This window comes from Cupressus sempervirens, chromosome 6, assembly GCF_028749045.1.
Source record: "Cupressus sempervirens isolate cs-2001-9-10 chromosome 6, ASM2874904v1, whole genome shotgun sequence".
Lineage (NCBI taxonomy): Eukaryota > Viridiplantae > Streptophyta > Pinopsida > Cupressales > Cupressaceae > Cupressus > Cupressus sempervirens.
Window position 1 is genome coordinate 122,834,910 of NC_143123.1, and position 12,726 is coordinate 122,847,635.

The 12,726-nt window shown below is 32.2% G+C and overlaps 1 pseudogene; it reads right to left on the reverse strand.

Moving 5' to 3' along the window:
* Positions 1 to 985: 985 nt before the first annotated feature.
* LOC149551529 (carotenoid 9,10(9',10')-cleavage dioxygenase 1-like) overlaps positions 986 to 12,726 on the reverse strand; it is a 64,260-nt pseudogene continuing 52,519 nt past the window's right edge.

The window sequence follows — 12,726 nt, forward strand, 5'->3', positions numbered from 1 at the left end:
GTTGGAATTTAGTCTGGTCGTCCTTGGTGGCATGACTGGAAGTGGTATCCTGACACTCCTTTTGCCAACTACAAGCCCAATAAGGCATACCGATGGCTTTCGCCCCATCTTCCGATGGTAGACACGCTCAAGAAGAGATGGCATTTGCAATCTTCGCTTTCTCAATGGCAAAAATGCTTTGATACCATCTGGTGCACTATTACTGAGCCCAAGATTGCCCACTTTGCTTGGTGCCTTGCCTTCCAAGGTCTTCCTCTGGGGCCTTGGCTCAAGCACATAGGTGTTCCTGATCCTAGATGCCCCTTCTGTGGTCAGCCTGAGTCCGATCTGCATATTTTTTGGTTTTGTAAACATGCACAGAATTACTAGCACTGGATTCATGATTTTTTCAAGCCCTTTAGGCCCAAACCATTTTCATGGCACATGATCTTGCTGGGTGATTCCCCTAGAATTCCCAGAAAGTACTCCTAGATCTGGCATACATTTAGGATGGAAATTTTGTTTACTCTGTGGAAAGATAGAAATTTTGTTTTATTCACACACGACTTTTTGGATGTTAACATTGCAATGTACACTAAAGCTTGTATTTGTAACACTGTTATTATGCAGATACAGGTGCAAGCTAACAAAGTTACCCTGGAAGTTGCTCACCTGTAGAAGCTGCTCAACCACTAGGCCAATGCCCCTTGCACTGTGGCTCGAGTGCCTCCAAATGCATCGGCAGACACCTCAACTCCTCGTGGCCGCCGGCAGTGGTGCCACTCCTCAGGCCGCCACTCGCACACTCCACGTTCGCAGGCCTCCCGCCACTGCTCTCCTAGTGGTGGGGTTGGTAGTTGGAGGCGCCGCTCTACCTCCCCACCCCGTGGTGGCTTTGGCTAGTCCTCGCCTCCTCCTCCTGGTGCTCGTCAAGACAATGCTAGCAAATGGCCCCGCCTGGCACTGGCGATTTCTCCTCCGCGGCCTAAGGTCAAAGATGTAGAGGCTACCACTGATCCCCTTGCTGTTGTTGCTCCTGATGACGGTTGGTCTGCCCAGCCTGCCCCCCAATCCCAGAAATGATTGGGGTTTTAATGACAAAGATGATCCTCCCTCCTCGGCTGCGACTGCTTTGGTAGCCTGAGGTTGCTATATATGTTTTTTTTTATGAATAGTTGCTTTCTCCGGCTGATGTCTTGTGTTTAGTTCTAGCTTAGGCCGCTTGAACTTTCTCGCGAGGTGATCTTGTATCCCCCGACCCCTTTTTTGTGAATTGTATTCTAAGTATATTTTTTAATAGAACATGACTATTCATCAAAAAAAAAAAAAAAAAAAAAACAAGAAACGAGAATGAGAAACAAAATTTTTAAAGGTTGCATAAAAGAAATAATTTAGTCGATAGGCTATTTGTGGGAACTTTCTCGGAAATTAAATTTTTGACGAAAAATTTGCAAGAATTTGAAAGAAAATTGAAAATCCTTCCCGTTAATTATTTACTAGCCAATTTTTATCTCCCTCCACTTTTAACTCTTGTTTTGATATTTAATAATTGTTATCTCCACTTTAAACTATTGTTTTCCTTTTTCTATTTATTAGTTATGATCTCCGCATTAGTTCATGTTGTGATTAACTTTTGTTTCTTAAAATTGATTTAGATTTTAGTTTTTAAATTATTTTAATATTTTTTATATTAGTTCAATTTTTCTTTAAACATTATTTTTTAGTTTCTATAATTTATTTAGTCAATAGAATATTTATTAGACATTTTTTAAAATTTTATTTCTTGTATTAATTTTTTATAAAAGAATTTTTGATGGAGTTTTTTAAATTATTTTTTTTTCATATTCAATAAATTTAATTTAAATAAATAATACTTATTAATCTATTTAAAATATTTTAGTAAATATTATGTTATTTAAATTAAAAATTATTAATAATCTAATTTGTTTACATAAGATTATAATTTAAATATCCACTTTTAACTATTTTTTTTCTTTTCTTATTTATTTAAAAAATAATTACTTGTGATCTCCACATTAGATTATGTTGTGATCTCTATTTATTAAAATTTTAATTTTTTAAATTGATTTAGATTTTAGTTTTTAAATTAATTTAAATTATTTTTTTATATTAGTTTAGTTTTTTCTTTAAGTATTATTTTTCAGTTTCTATAATTTATTTAGTCAATAGAATATTTGTTAGAGATGTTGCTATTTTTCATTTTAATTTTTTTTTTTTTGTATTTCTCTTATTAAATTTTTATAATAAATTTTTTGATGGTTTTTTTAAAATGATTATTTTTTTCATATTTGATAAATTGAATTTAATTGTAAAATATTAACATTATTGAATATGTTTCTTAAGCAATATTCAAATTTCCTAAACATTGTAAATTTTATATCTATGTTTTAATCTTCAACTTTTTTATTTTTATATTTTCATTTTACAAAAACTTATATTTACATTATTTAATGTTCATTCTACATTTTTCTCTTAAATCTAATCTCCTATCAACACACTCGTTGCATGTACAAAAGCATGTGATTGCTAGTTTATATATACGTATGAAAGTTAGATATATATATATATATATATATATATATATATATATATATATATATATATACACACATATATATATATATACACACATATATATATATACATATATATATATATACATATACATATATATATATATATATACATATATATATATATATATATATATATACATATATATATATACATACATATATATACATACATATATATACATAATTTGAATACAAATATCTACACACACTAAAGTCTAAACTTAATATATAAAACTAATTTTTAAATTATTTTTTAAACTACAACTTCAAAATAAGAATATCTTATTTAGTATTAAACTATAAGTGTATATATATATATATATATATATATATATATATATATATATATATATATATATACATACATATATATACATACATATATATACATACATATATATATTAATTTGAATACAAATATCTACACACACTAAAGTCTAAACTTAATATATAAAACTAATTTTTAAATTATTTTTTAAACTACAACTTCAAAATAAGAATATCTTATTTAGTATTAAACTACACTTATAGTAAATATAACTTTAATATTTAACTAACTGCATAATAAAAGTAAAACTTTAGTTGTATGTAGGATGTGTGTAGTTCCAGTTGTTCATGTGGCATGAGCTTTTTGAAAAACTTCAGTAAAATTGCTCGCAAAGTAATTGAACTCTTGAAATTAAAAAAAAAAAGCAGATCAAGAAAATTAGAAATATTAGATTTTTATTGACCAGAAACGAGGTTTCGTAATAGGAAATTCGTTTTGTCCATCGAAATGGGAAACAGGGCTTCCCTGTCACATTTTTGATAACTATGGATTAAACTCACACAGTGTCAAGTGCAGTCAAAGAACCAAATATCATTTGGGAGAGTTCCTTCTTGACGCATGCTTGATAATTTTTTATACATGAACAAAATCAATCATAACTTGAAGAGATATTCTACTTTCTAGTTTGTGTCATGATCAAAAATTTGAAAATGGTGTACAATAGATATAAACATTGGGCAAGAAAAAAATTGAGAGTTTTAACATAAAGAGATTTAAGGATGGAAATCAATCATGATATTCCTAAAAACTAGATATGTTTACAAGCTTCAGTGCTTTGGAAAAATTAAGTAATCAATAAAATTCAACTATTAAAATTTATAATAGTCTTTGGCACTTCATATGTAGATTAGAGAGTGTATTTCTTGCATTTAACTATATAATCAATAGTTAAAATTATATTGAGTAATGCATTGTTAGAAAGAAGACCATGTTGATCTCTAAGCCATGTTGCCTATTAGTGCCCAACATTTAGTAATTTTCTAGGAAGAGTTGGTCAGTCATCATTATGACCAAGCCACACAATGAAGGCCAAGTATTTATAAACTTGATTATATTCAGTACAAGTGAAGCAAGTCTAAGGTTTTCGACCCCAGTATGGACTGATTCATAGTATATATCAAGTAAAGATAGAGAATGCCAAGCAAAGAAAAGACAATATATGCTGAGTGAGTCAGTTACTACAAAGCATACTAAAGTCAAGGGACAACATGGATATTAGTTATCACCGAGCATCAGGATATTCAGTGTTGAGTAAACCAATGTTGATAATGTGTTTGTGATGGAACAAACACTTATGTAAACCCTTTTTGGACAACTTCTATGTGATATTTTAGGATTGTGGAGACAACTAAGGAGGTAATTAAGTATTTTGTCAGATGACATCAATCCCTAGGAAGGTAAAGTAACTAATCAAAAAATTAGAAGAACTAAGCAGCAAAAAGAGAGAACTTTGGATCGTTGATCATGATCTAAAACCTTCTCCAATTGTCTATTTAAGAAGGGTTCAAGCCCTAAATTAGTATTGATGACCGTGCGTGTGCGACAAGGTCAAGGAGAGAGTGAAGGAAGGCTATGTTTGATGATTGGAAGCACAACTCAAACATAGCAACCTAGTAATGAAGGACATAATATAGTATATCAGATTAGGAGATCAAAGAGGTCAAGGAAAGAAAATATCTCTAAATATCAAGCATAAAGTGCTAACTAAAGGATTAGATACTCAAACAATCTAACAAGTGGATTAGGGTAAATATCTAAACATAGTGCTTTTAACACACCTATTCAAATCTCCTAATAGAGTGCTTACTTATTTGTAAGTTTAAATCCTTTAATCAAGGTAGACTGACTAAGTCTTGTAAGATCCTAATAGGGAATACCTTTCACAGGGTAGATCACCAAAAGTGATCAAACATTATAGTCTTAACAGACACACTTTATTGTCGTAGTAGTGAAGATTTGTGGGTGTCATCCCCACCCTAGTTTTACCTTCACCTTGGAGGGTTTCTAGGTAATCAAATATTTTCTATTATATGTTTAAATTTATTTTCATGTTGATGGATGTGATGCATACTTAGATCTATTTAATTATTATACTAAATTATGGTTATATGGTATATGATTTTGATATGAGATGGGCAAATGGTGAATGTACTTGTTTTATTTCAAAGAGTTAAAAGTTTTTGTAGATCCTGAACCATGCCCCCTCTCAATATCTTACTTTCCCATTGAGACTTCCAAAAATTAGTATCAAAGCTTAGTTCACTTAGAAGAATTCTAACAACTTGAGAGTTAAATATATTGGAGATGGATGCTTACAAATTGGGAATAATCATTAAAAATAGAAACTTGACATTCAGATCATACTACAACAGGTTGAAGTAGCAAGAGAGGAATTGGGGAAATCCTTAAAGAAGAGAAAGGATATGGCCATTCAACAGAATGACACTCAATATTTAGAAGTCACAGAAGGACTACTTGTAGATGGTAACTCTAGTGAAAGTGATGCAACAATAACATACCTATTAGAGAAGAATAACATTCTAGATGAAGAAATCAGAGGATTGAAGAGAGAGCATGAAATCCAATCAGTGAGGTTATGTGAAGTGACTAAATAGAAAAAGAAAGATGAAGAAGAAAAAGTCACAGAAGAAGAAGACAAGAGACAACTAGCAACTAGAATTGATGAAAGAACATATGATGTGAAGAAGCTCACAAACAACTAGCTAGACATGATGAATCAACCGCTACTTGCAAATTAGGAACTGAAATAAAAGGATATAGAAATTACAAATCTAAGATCACAAAATGACCAACTGAGGAATGCGTTAAGATCTACGAAGGAACTAATGGACAGGATGAAAAAAACTAATGCATCTATAAGAAACTTTGAAGAATTGATGAGATCACCTAGAACACCTAGTGACATCTCTAGAGTAGGATATACCAAGTTCTCTTCATCCATTGAAGAAGGAGAATCATCCAAGAGTGGAGAGAAAACAAATGCAAACTCAAAAGGAAAAACTACATGCTACCATTGTGGAAAGCTAGGAAACACAACAAACATCTGTAAAAGTGAGACTGGTAAGCAAAATCCTAAACCAAAATTCAATGGACATTATTTTAATTGTAAGAAACAAGGACACCGAGCACATGAATGCAAGTCAAAGGTAAGAAATACACTTGTTGCACCTATATTTGAATGATATTTCTATAGATGTCAGAAGTATGGACAAAGCTCAAGAATGAAGATCCAAGGAAAAATTTAACTGGACATCCAAGAAGCAAGGGCATGCACCTAAAAAAGGTAATTCTTATAATTGGGATTGTAACACATGATACAATTGTCAATATTGTGGAGAATATAGTCACATTGCAAAAAATTATATTAGAACACATTTAAGAGACAAATGCAAGAGTTGGTTGAATAAAAGCTTAGTTTTCTTTAGTTGTCACAAGATTGGACATGTAAGCAAGAATCGTAAGACTTGAGCACTAACACTAAGAAATGAACACAACAAAGGAAAAGACAAAATTGATGTAGAACAAACAAGTAATGAGATGAATTAAACCTAGAGAAAGAAGATAGAATTTGGAAGTAGTGGAACACGTGAAGCTGGGGTCACCCAATCTAATGGATTAGGTGATCACGCCACTTCTAACTAAGAAAAGAAGGTATGTAAGGAATTGTACATTGAAAAGCTAACTTATATACCATTTCTTAATAAAAGATATGTTAAAAGTCCATATTTGCATGAATCAAGATGCATTAGAATAGATCTAATGAAACAATTGAGCAAAAGATATCATATGGACAATAAATGCCAAGTATCAATATTAGAGTCTCTAGTGACTGAGTATTTCTATATGAATTGAGCTCCCATACAAATGCAAGTTGATATGATTTCCGCGCTAAGCATGTAAATGATAATGAAGATTGAATGATGGAAATGAAGTTTTGTTAACAAAATTTTATGTAAAGGCTGAGATAATTGTGGTGTACCTAACACAATACAAAACATTTATTAAAGACCTAATGTGATAGATTGAAGGTTTATAATGAATTTTTGAAGATCATTTTTATTTATTAGGTGATTTCAAACCTTCAAAGTGATTCAAAGGCGATCATAGAGCATTTTGAGTGAAAGTTTGTGCAAATCTCCAACATATCATGGAAAAATTGTAGAGTGGAGTAAGTAAGACTTGAGAACTAATTTCAATTGTTTTTTGAAGTTGTGAAGTTATTTTTAATACCCTATTTCAAAAATGGCATATTCTACATTTGGCACTGGCGAGGAAATGTTGAAGGAAAAAATGCATAGATCATGAGGAATGATCAATATCCTCCATCAAAATTTAAGGCATACCCTAATTTTGTGATGATTGGAGATGTATTAGGTTCTTTGTTATTGATTCCTCCCAGGGTCATTATGATACATGGCATTCACTCATGCTACATGTGCAAGGTAGGAGAAATTGGAGATTATGAACTAAGAAATGCTTATGACAAATTGTGTGAAAATGGAGTTTTGAAAGATGAAAACAAGGTTGTTGCTGAGAGAGGGCTTACTTGTACCCTAGCCTTTCCAAATATTTTCAAAGTGGAATGGATCAAGATTGTCTTAAGCAGTGTACAACATGAAATTATGGCTAGAAAGTGAGCCAGTAAAAATAAACAAGGAAATCATCCATCAAGTGACATGGTATCCATCCCTAGACCAACTGAAGACAATGAGGTGTACAATGAAAAATGTTATTGAAGATCAAACAAAGGCCAAGTAGAACGATCAAGGAATGTTGATAGATTGCATTGAAAATCTTTTTGTTGAATTTTTTGTGCATGCGATTTCAAACAAGCTCTATTAATCGAGTCAACCAAATAATGTTCCATGCATAGCAGTGGACTTAGGTTATAAGATAATATAGAAAGATCATAGCTATGACCTTGCCAAGCTACAATTGACACAACTAGTCGAGAATCTTGGAGTAATCAGGAAAGCCAAGAACACATCATGTAAGTTTGGGTCACTATTGATTTATATATTTTTCTACGTATAAAATTCATTTCCAACCATTGGAACTGTAGTGTGGATAAGACCATACCCGTGACCGAGAAAATAAATAATTTTATAGAAAAATTAGGTGAATATTTTAAAACCATTATGGATGGTTATTTTGAAGAATTTAAAGTAAAAATGAAGAATAGATTAAGGATTCCACAGTCAGTTGTTGACCACTATGATGAAGGCATTTGTTTCACAGTGGACATTGACTATACATATGTACAAGTTATACTACCAAGGGTTGCATGAATAAGGCCGATGCAATATGAGGTGAATATAGATTAGATCACTGCAACTATTGTAACTTTATTATTTGAAGAGATTGACAAGAATGCTGAGCCATTCAAAAATTAGGAGTTAGGAAAGATAAAAATGATGATGCAGACTAAAGTGCCCAAGATGGATAGAAAGAGAAAGAAGACAATTGCTTATCTTGAGGGAAAATTTGGTGAGGGACCCCTGCAGATAACTAAAGGAAAAGGGGATGATGAAGAATCTAAAGAAGAAGAGGAAGAATCAAAAGGAAAAAACTAGTGCTTGTTGAGCCCAAGGCAAAAAAAAAAAAAAAATTGTGGTAGTAAATCCTAAGGTGAAGAGGGACTTAAAGAAGAATGTCAAGAAGACTATTACCCCTCTAGCCTCTGAATGCAAAAGAAGAATATTAAACGAACAAGGATCCAAAGCAGCATTACCTATAGTTTTTAAAAATAAAAAAAACACCACAAAGATAACTAAGCCAAGTAAGGGCAAAGGTACACCTAAAAGAAAGAAATTTGCAAAAGGGACAGAGCAGAGTCCAAAGAAGAAGCCAAGAAGGAAGTTAGTTTTCATGCCTAATGATGAAGAAGATGAAGGAGAGAAAACCAAGTCTGACGATTCAAGAAAAATTTAAATCATTTTTAGATGACCTCCTATGAATATTAGAAATTGAATGGGAATCTCAAGCTTCAAACATATTAATTATGACTTAGATAAGGAAAATCAAGAGAAAATTTAAAAAGCCATGTTAGATATGATGAAAAATTTTAAGTACACACCTATAGAGTTAGGATAATGCATTCTAGAGGATTTATACAACAAATTGGATGCAAAATGAAAGTTAGAATTATCCATAGAGAGATAAATAAGAGAGACTACTTTAGCCCAAACCATGCCAGACTTAGGGAAGAATCATGCCTATTTCCCTAAGAGATTTTGTAAAGAAATTTGTGCCCAAAATAAGGGCCTATGAAATTTTGAGGAATAAAGTAGATGTTGTACAAGAAAGTATTTTGATATGGAAAAAAGGCATTTGGGTTGTTACTTCTAACAATAGTAGAAGAGTAAGAAGAAGAAGGGAAAGATATAGTGGAATTATATTACCAGGAAGATTATGATGAACCATATAGTCTAGAAAAGAAAATAAGTAGAAAGGTAGAGGAGAGTGAACAACAAAATTTTGTCATTATAGAAGATATTCTTGATGAGACACAAAAAAATCAAAATGTTTTGACTGAGGAAGAACTAAAAAACACAACATTTACAATTTTGGACACTTCTCTCCCATGCACCAATCCAATATTAATACAAATTCAAGATTATCCTAGAATTGACAATTCACCAACTTTGAGCACCCCAGCTAATCATTTTCAAATCAATTCAATCATAGTTGATGATAAGAGTCAGCAAGATGTTAGTGCCAAGGAGCAAGGAAAAGCTTTAATTGTGATTGAATATCCACCATCTACAACCAATCTTTTTATTAACAAGAATGCGAGTAGGGAAAAGCTTTAATTGTGATTGAATATCCACCACCTACAACCGATCTTGTTATTGATAAGAATGCAAGAGAGAAACAAGATCAAGAAGATCAATCTGCATGTGATTTTTGAGGAACTCACATTAAGGGAACAAAGGAGACCAAACAACTAAATCCTAAGGAGACAAAGAGGCCAAAGGAGTAAGAGGCAATCCAAGCCTTAATACAGTTGCCAAGTGTTGTGCTTGTATCTACTAAAACATCAATTGTTATACCTATTCAATAGGTTACACCTACTTAGAAGGAGATTACTTCTACAAGACAACAAACACTACCAAGTGCTAAAGGAACACAATTAAAGATCACATTTCCATGTGTCATCACACCTAGGTCACAGGTAATAGAGAAGAAGGTTGAGTCACCTAAAATTCTAGTGACTTTAGACAAGGTTATACACTTCCTAAGTATGATCCTGATATAATGACATTTGAACAAATGAAAATTTTGCAAGAGTTGCTAAGCAAAAAATACCAATCAAGAACAATTAAGAAGTGAGTACAAAGTGAAAATAAGTATTGCATGACATAAAGGACATTTTTGTAGATGCATTTGAGATCCATAATGCAAATGAGTAGGCACCTATTTTAGGACAATTTTTTCATAGTGTTGATAAGGTCAATAATGAGGATATTGAGACCAATGAGAAAGTGATGAAATGGTCCAAGAAGAAGTTTGAGCAGAAAGTTTTGGAGAAAGTTTCAATAGAATTTCCAATCAAACAGGTTGAAATTTCAAATCTTATAAATATTTTAGGAGTTTTATAGAATATTTATTCTTTGTATAAAAAGTTGTGTGATGTTGAGTTCTTCACCACAGAGAATCAATAGGCCATTGATAAACTTCAAGCATATTTGAAGGCATGCTAACATTATCTAAGCATGGACACAGGTTCAAGCTCTATTCAATTCAATAAATTGACTTTTTCTCAAGGAAGGTTAATTGAGCTAATGGCTAAATATTGCAACATTCAAACCAAATTAATCTCTATTCAAACCATGTTGCTACCTTATTTGAAGGTAAAGAAGAAGGAATTGTCATCTGTGCAAGATTTAGTTAAGAGAGATCCTCGTCTCTTTATTGTAGATAGTCTACTGGATCTAGCAACCTAGCTAGAAATCAAGATTCAAGTTATGGAATCTGTTAGATCTAGTTGGGATCATGCATTAGAGGTGATTCTACAAATTCATAAATCATTTTTGGAAAAGAAATTTGATGCCTACAACCCCAAAGCCATAACTATCAAAAACAAGGGGGAAATATATTCATGACACGTACCACATATTGCAAAGTGAAAATAGAGAAAACATAAACGGGAAATATGAGCTATGCAAAGGAAAATATGATAATAGATAAGACACTGGAACTGATGAAAGATTAAAAGTAAGAATATTTCTTTTTGGAGAGACATGTACATATGATGTATATAGTAAAGTCTTTTTGGAGATCAAGTTACTGTCTAAGGGGGAGTGTTTTTTTGTAATTTTGAATGGAATGCTAAATCATGACAAAGTATTTTTCCCACTAATGTCAAAGGGGGAGATTTTTGATCTCTAAGCCATGTTTCCTATTAGTGCCCAACACTTAGTCATTTTCTAGGTAGAGTTAGCCGGTCATCACTATGACCAAGCCACCCAATAAAGGTTGGGTATTTATGGACTTGATTATATTCAGTACAAGCCAAGCAAGTCTAAGGTTGTCAAGCACCCTAGTATGGATTGAGTCATACTATATGTTGAGTAAAGATAGAGAATGTCGAGTAAAGAAAATACAATATATGCCAAGTGAGTTAGTTACTACCAAGCATACTGATGTTGAGGGACAACATGAATATTAGATATGACTGAGCATCTAGATATTCAATACCGAGTAAACTAATTTTGACATATGTGTTTGTGGTGGCACACAAACTTATGTAAACTATTTTTGGCTGACTTCTATGTGAGATTTTAGAATTGTGGAGATAGCTAAGGAGGTAATTACATATTTTGTTAGAGGACATTGATCCCTAGGAAGGAAAAGTAACCAATCAAAAAATTATGAGGATTAAACAACAAAAAGGGAGAACTTTGGATCATTGGTCATGATCTAGAACCTTCTCCAACTATATATTTAAGAAAGGTTCAAGCCCTAAATCAATATGGATTATCATGTGTGTGCAAGAAGGTTAGGGAGAGAGTGAAGGAAGGCTATGCTTGATAATCAAAAGCATAGATCAGATAGAGCAACCTAGCAGTGAAGGGAAGAACATAGTATATCAGATAAGGAGATCAAACCAATCAAGAAAAGAGAAGATCTATAATCTGGCATAAAGTGCTAATTGAAGGATCATATATTGAGACATTCTAACAAGTGGATTAGGATAAATCACTTAACAAAGTGAAATAAAAAAACCTATTCAAATATCCTAACAGAGTACTTAGTTATAAGTTTAAATCCTTTAATCAATGTGGATTGAATAAGTATTGTAAGATCCTAACCTGGCATACCTTTCACAGGGTAGATCACTAGAAGTAATCAAACATTGTAGCCTTAACAAGCACACTTTATTGTTGTAGTAGTGAATATTTGTGGGTGTCATCCCCACCCCAATTTTACCTTCACCTTGGAGGATTTTTGGGTAAGCATTTAATCTTTTGAGTGATGTGTTTACATTTGTTTTCATGTTGATGGATGTGATGCATTATTTCAAAGAGTTAAAAGCTTTTTTAGATCCTAATTCACCCCCCTCTCAATATATTACTTTCTCATTAAGACTTCCAATAAACTATACAAACATCTAGTGCATATATGATGTTGAAAGAAGAGAAAAAACAAGATCTGATAGCAAGAAACATAACATTTTCAATACTCAAAAACCTCTCATATTCATGGATAATTTTAAGGTTATATAATCAATTTATTATTATTGAAGGAGGTAAGAAAAGGGTCCTGAACCGAGGCACATTAAGGAGAAAGAAATTTTCT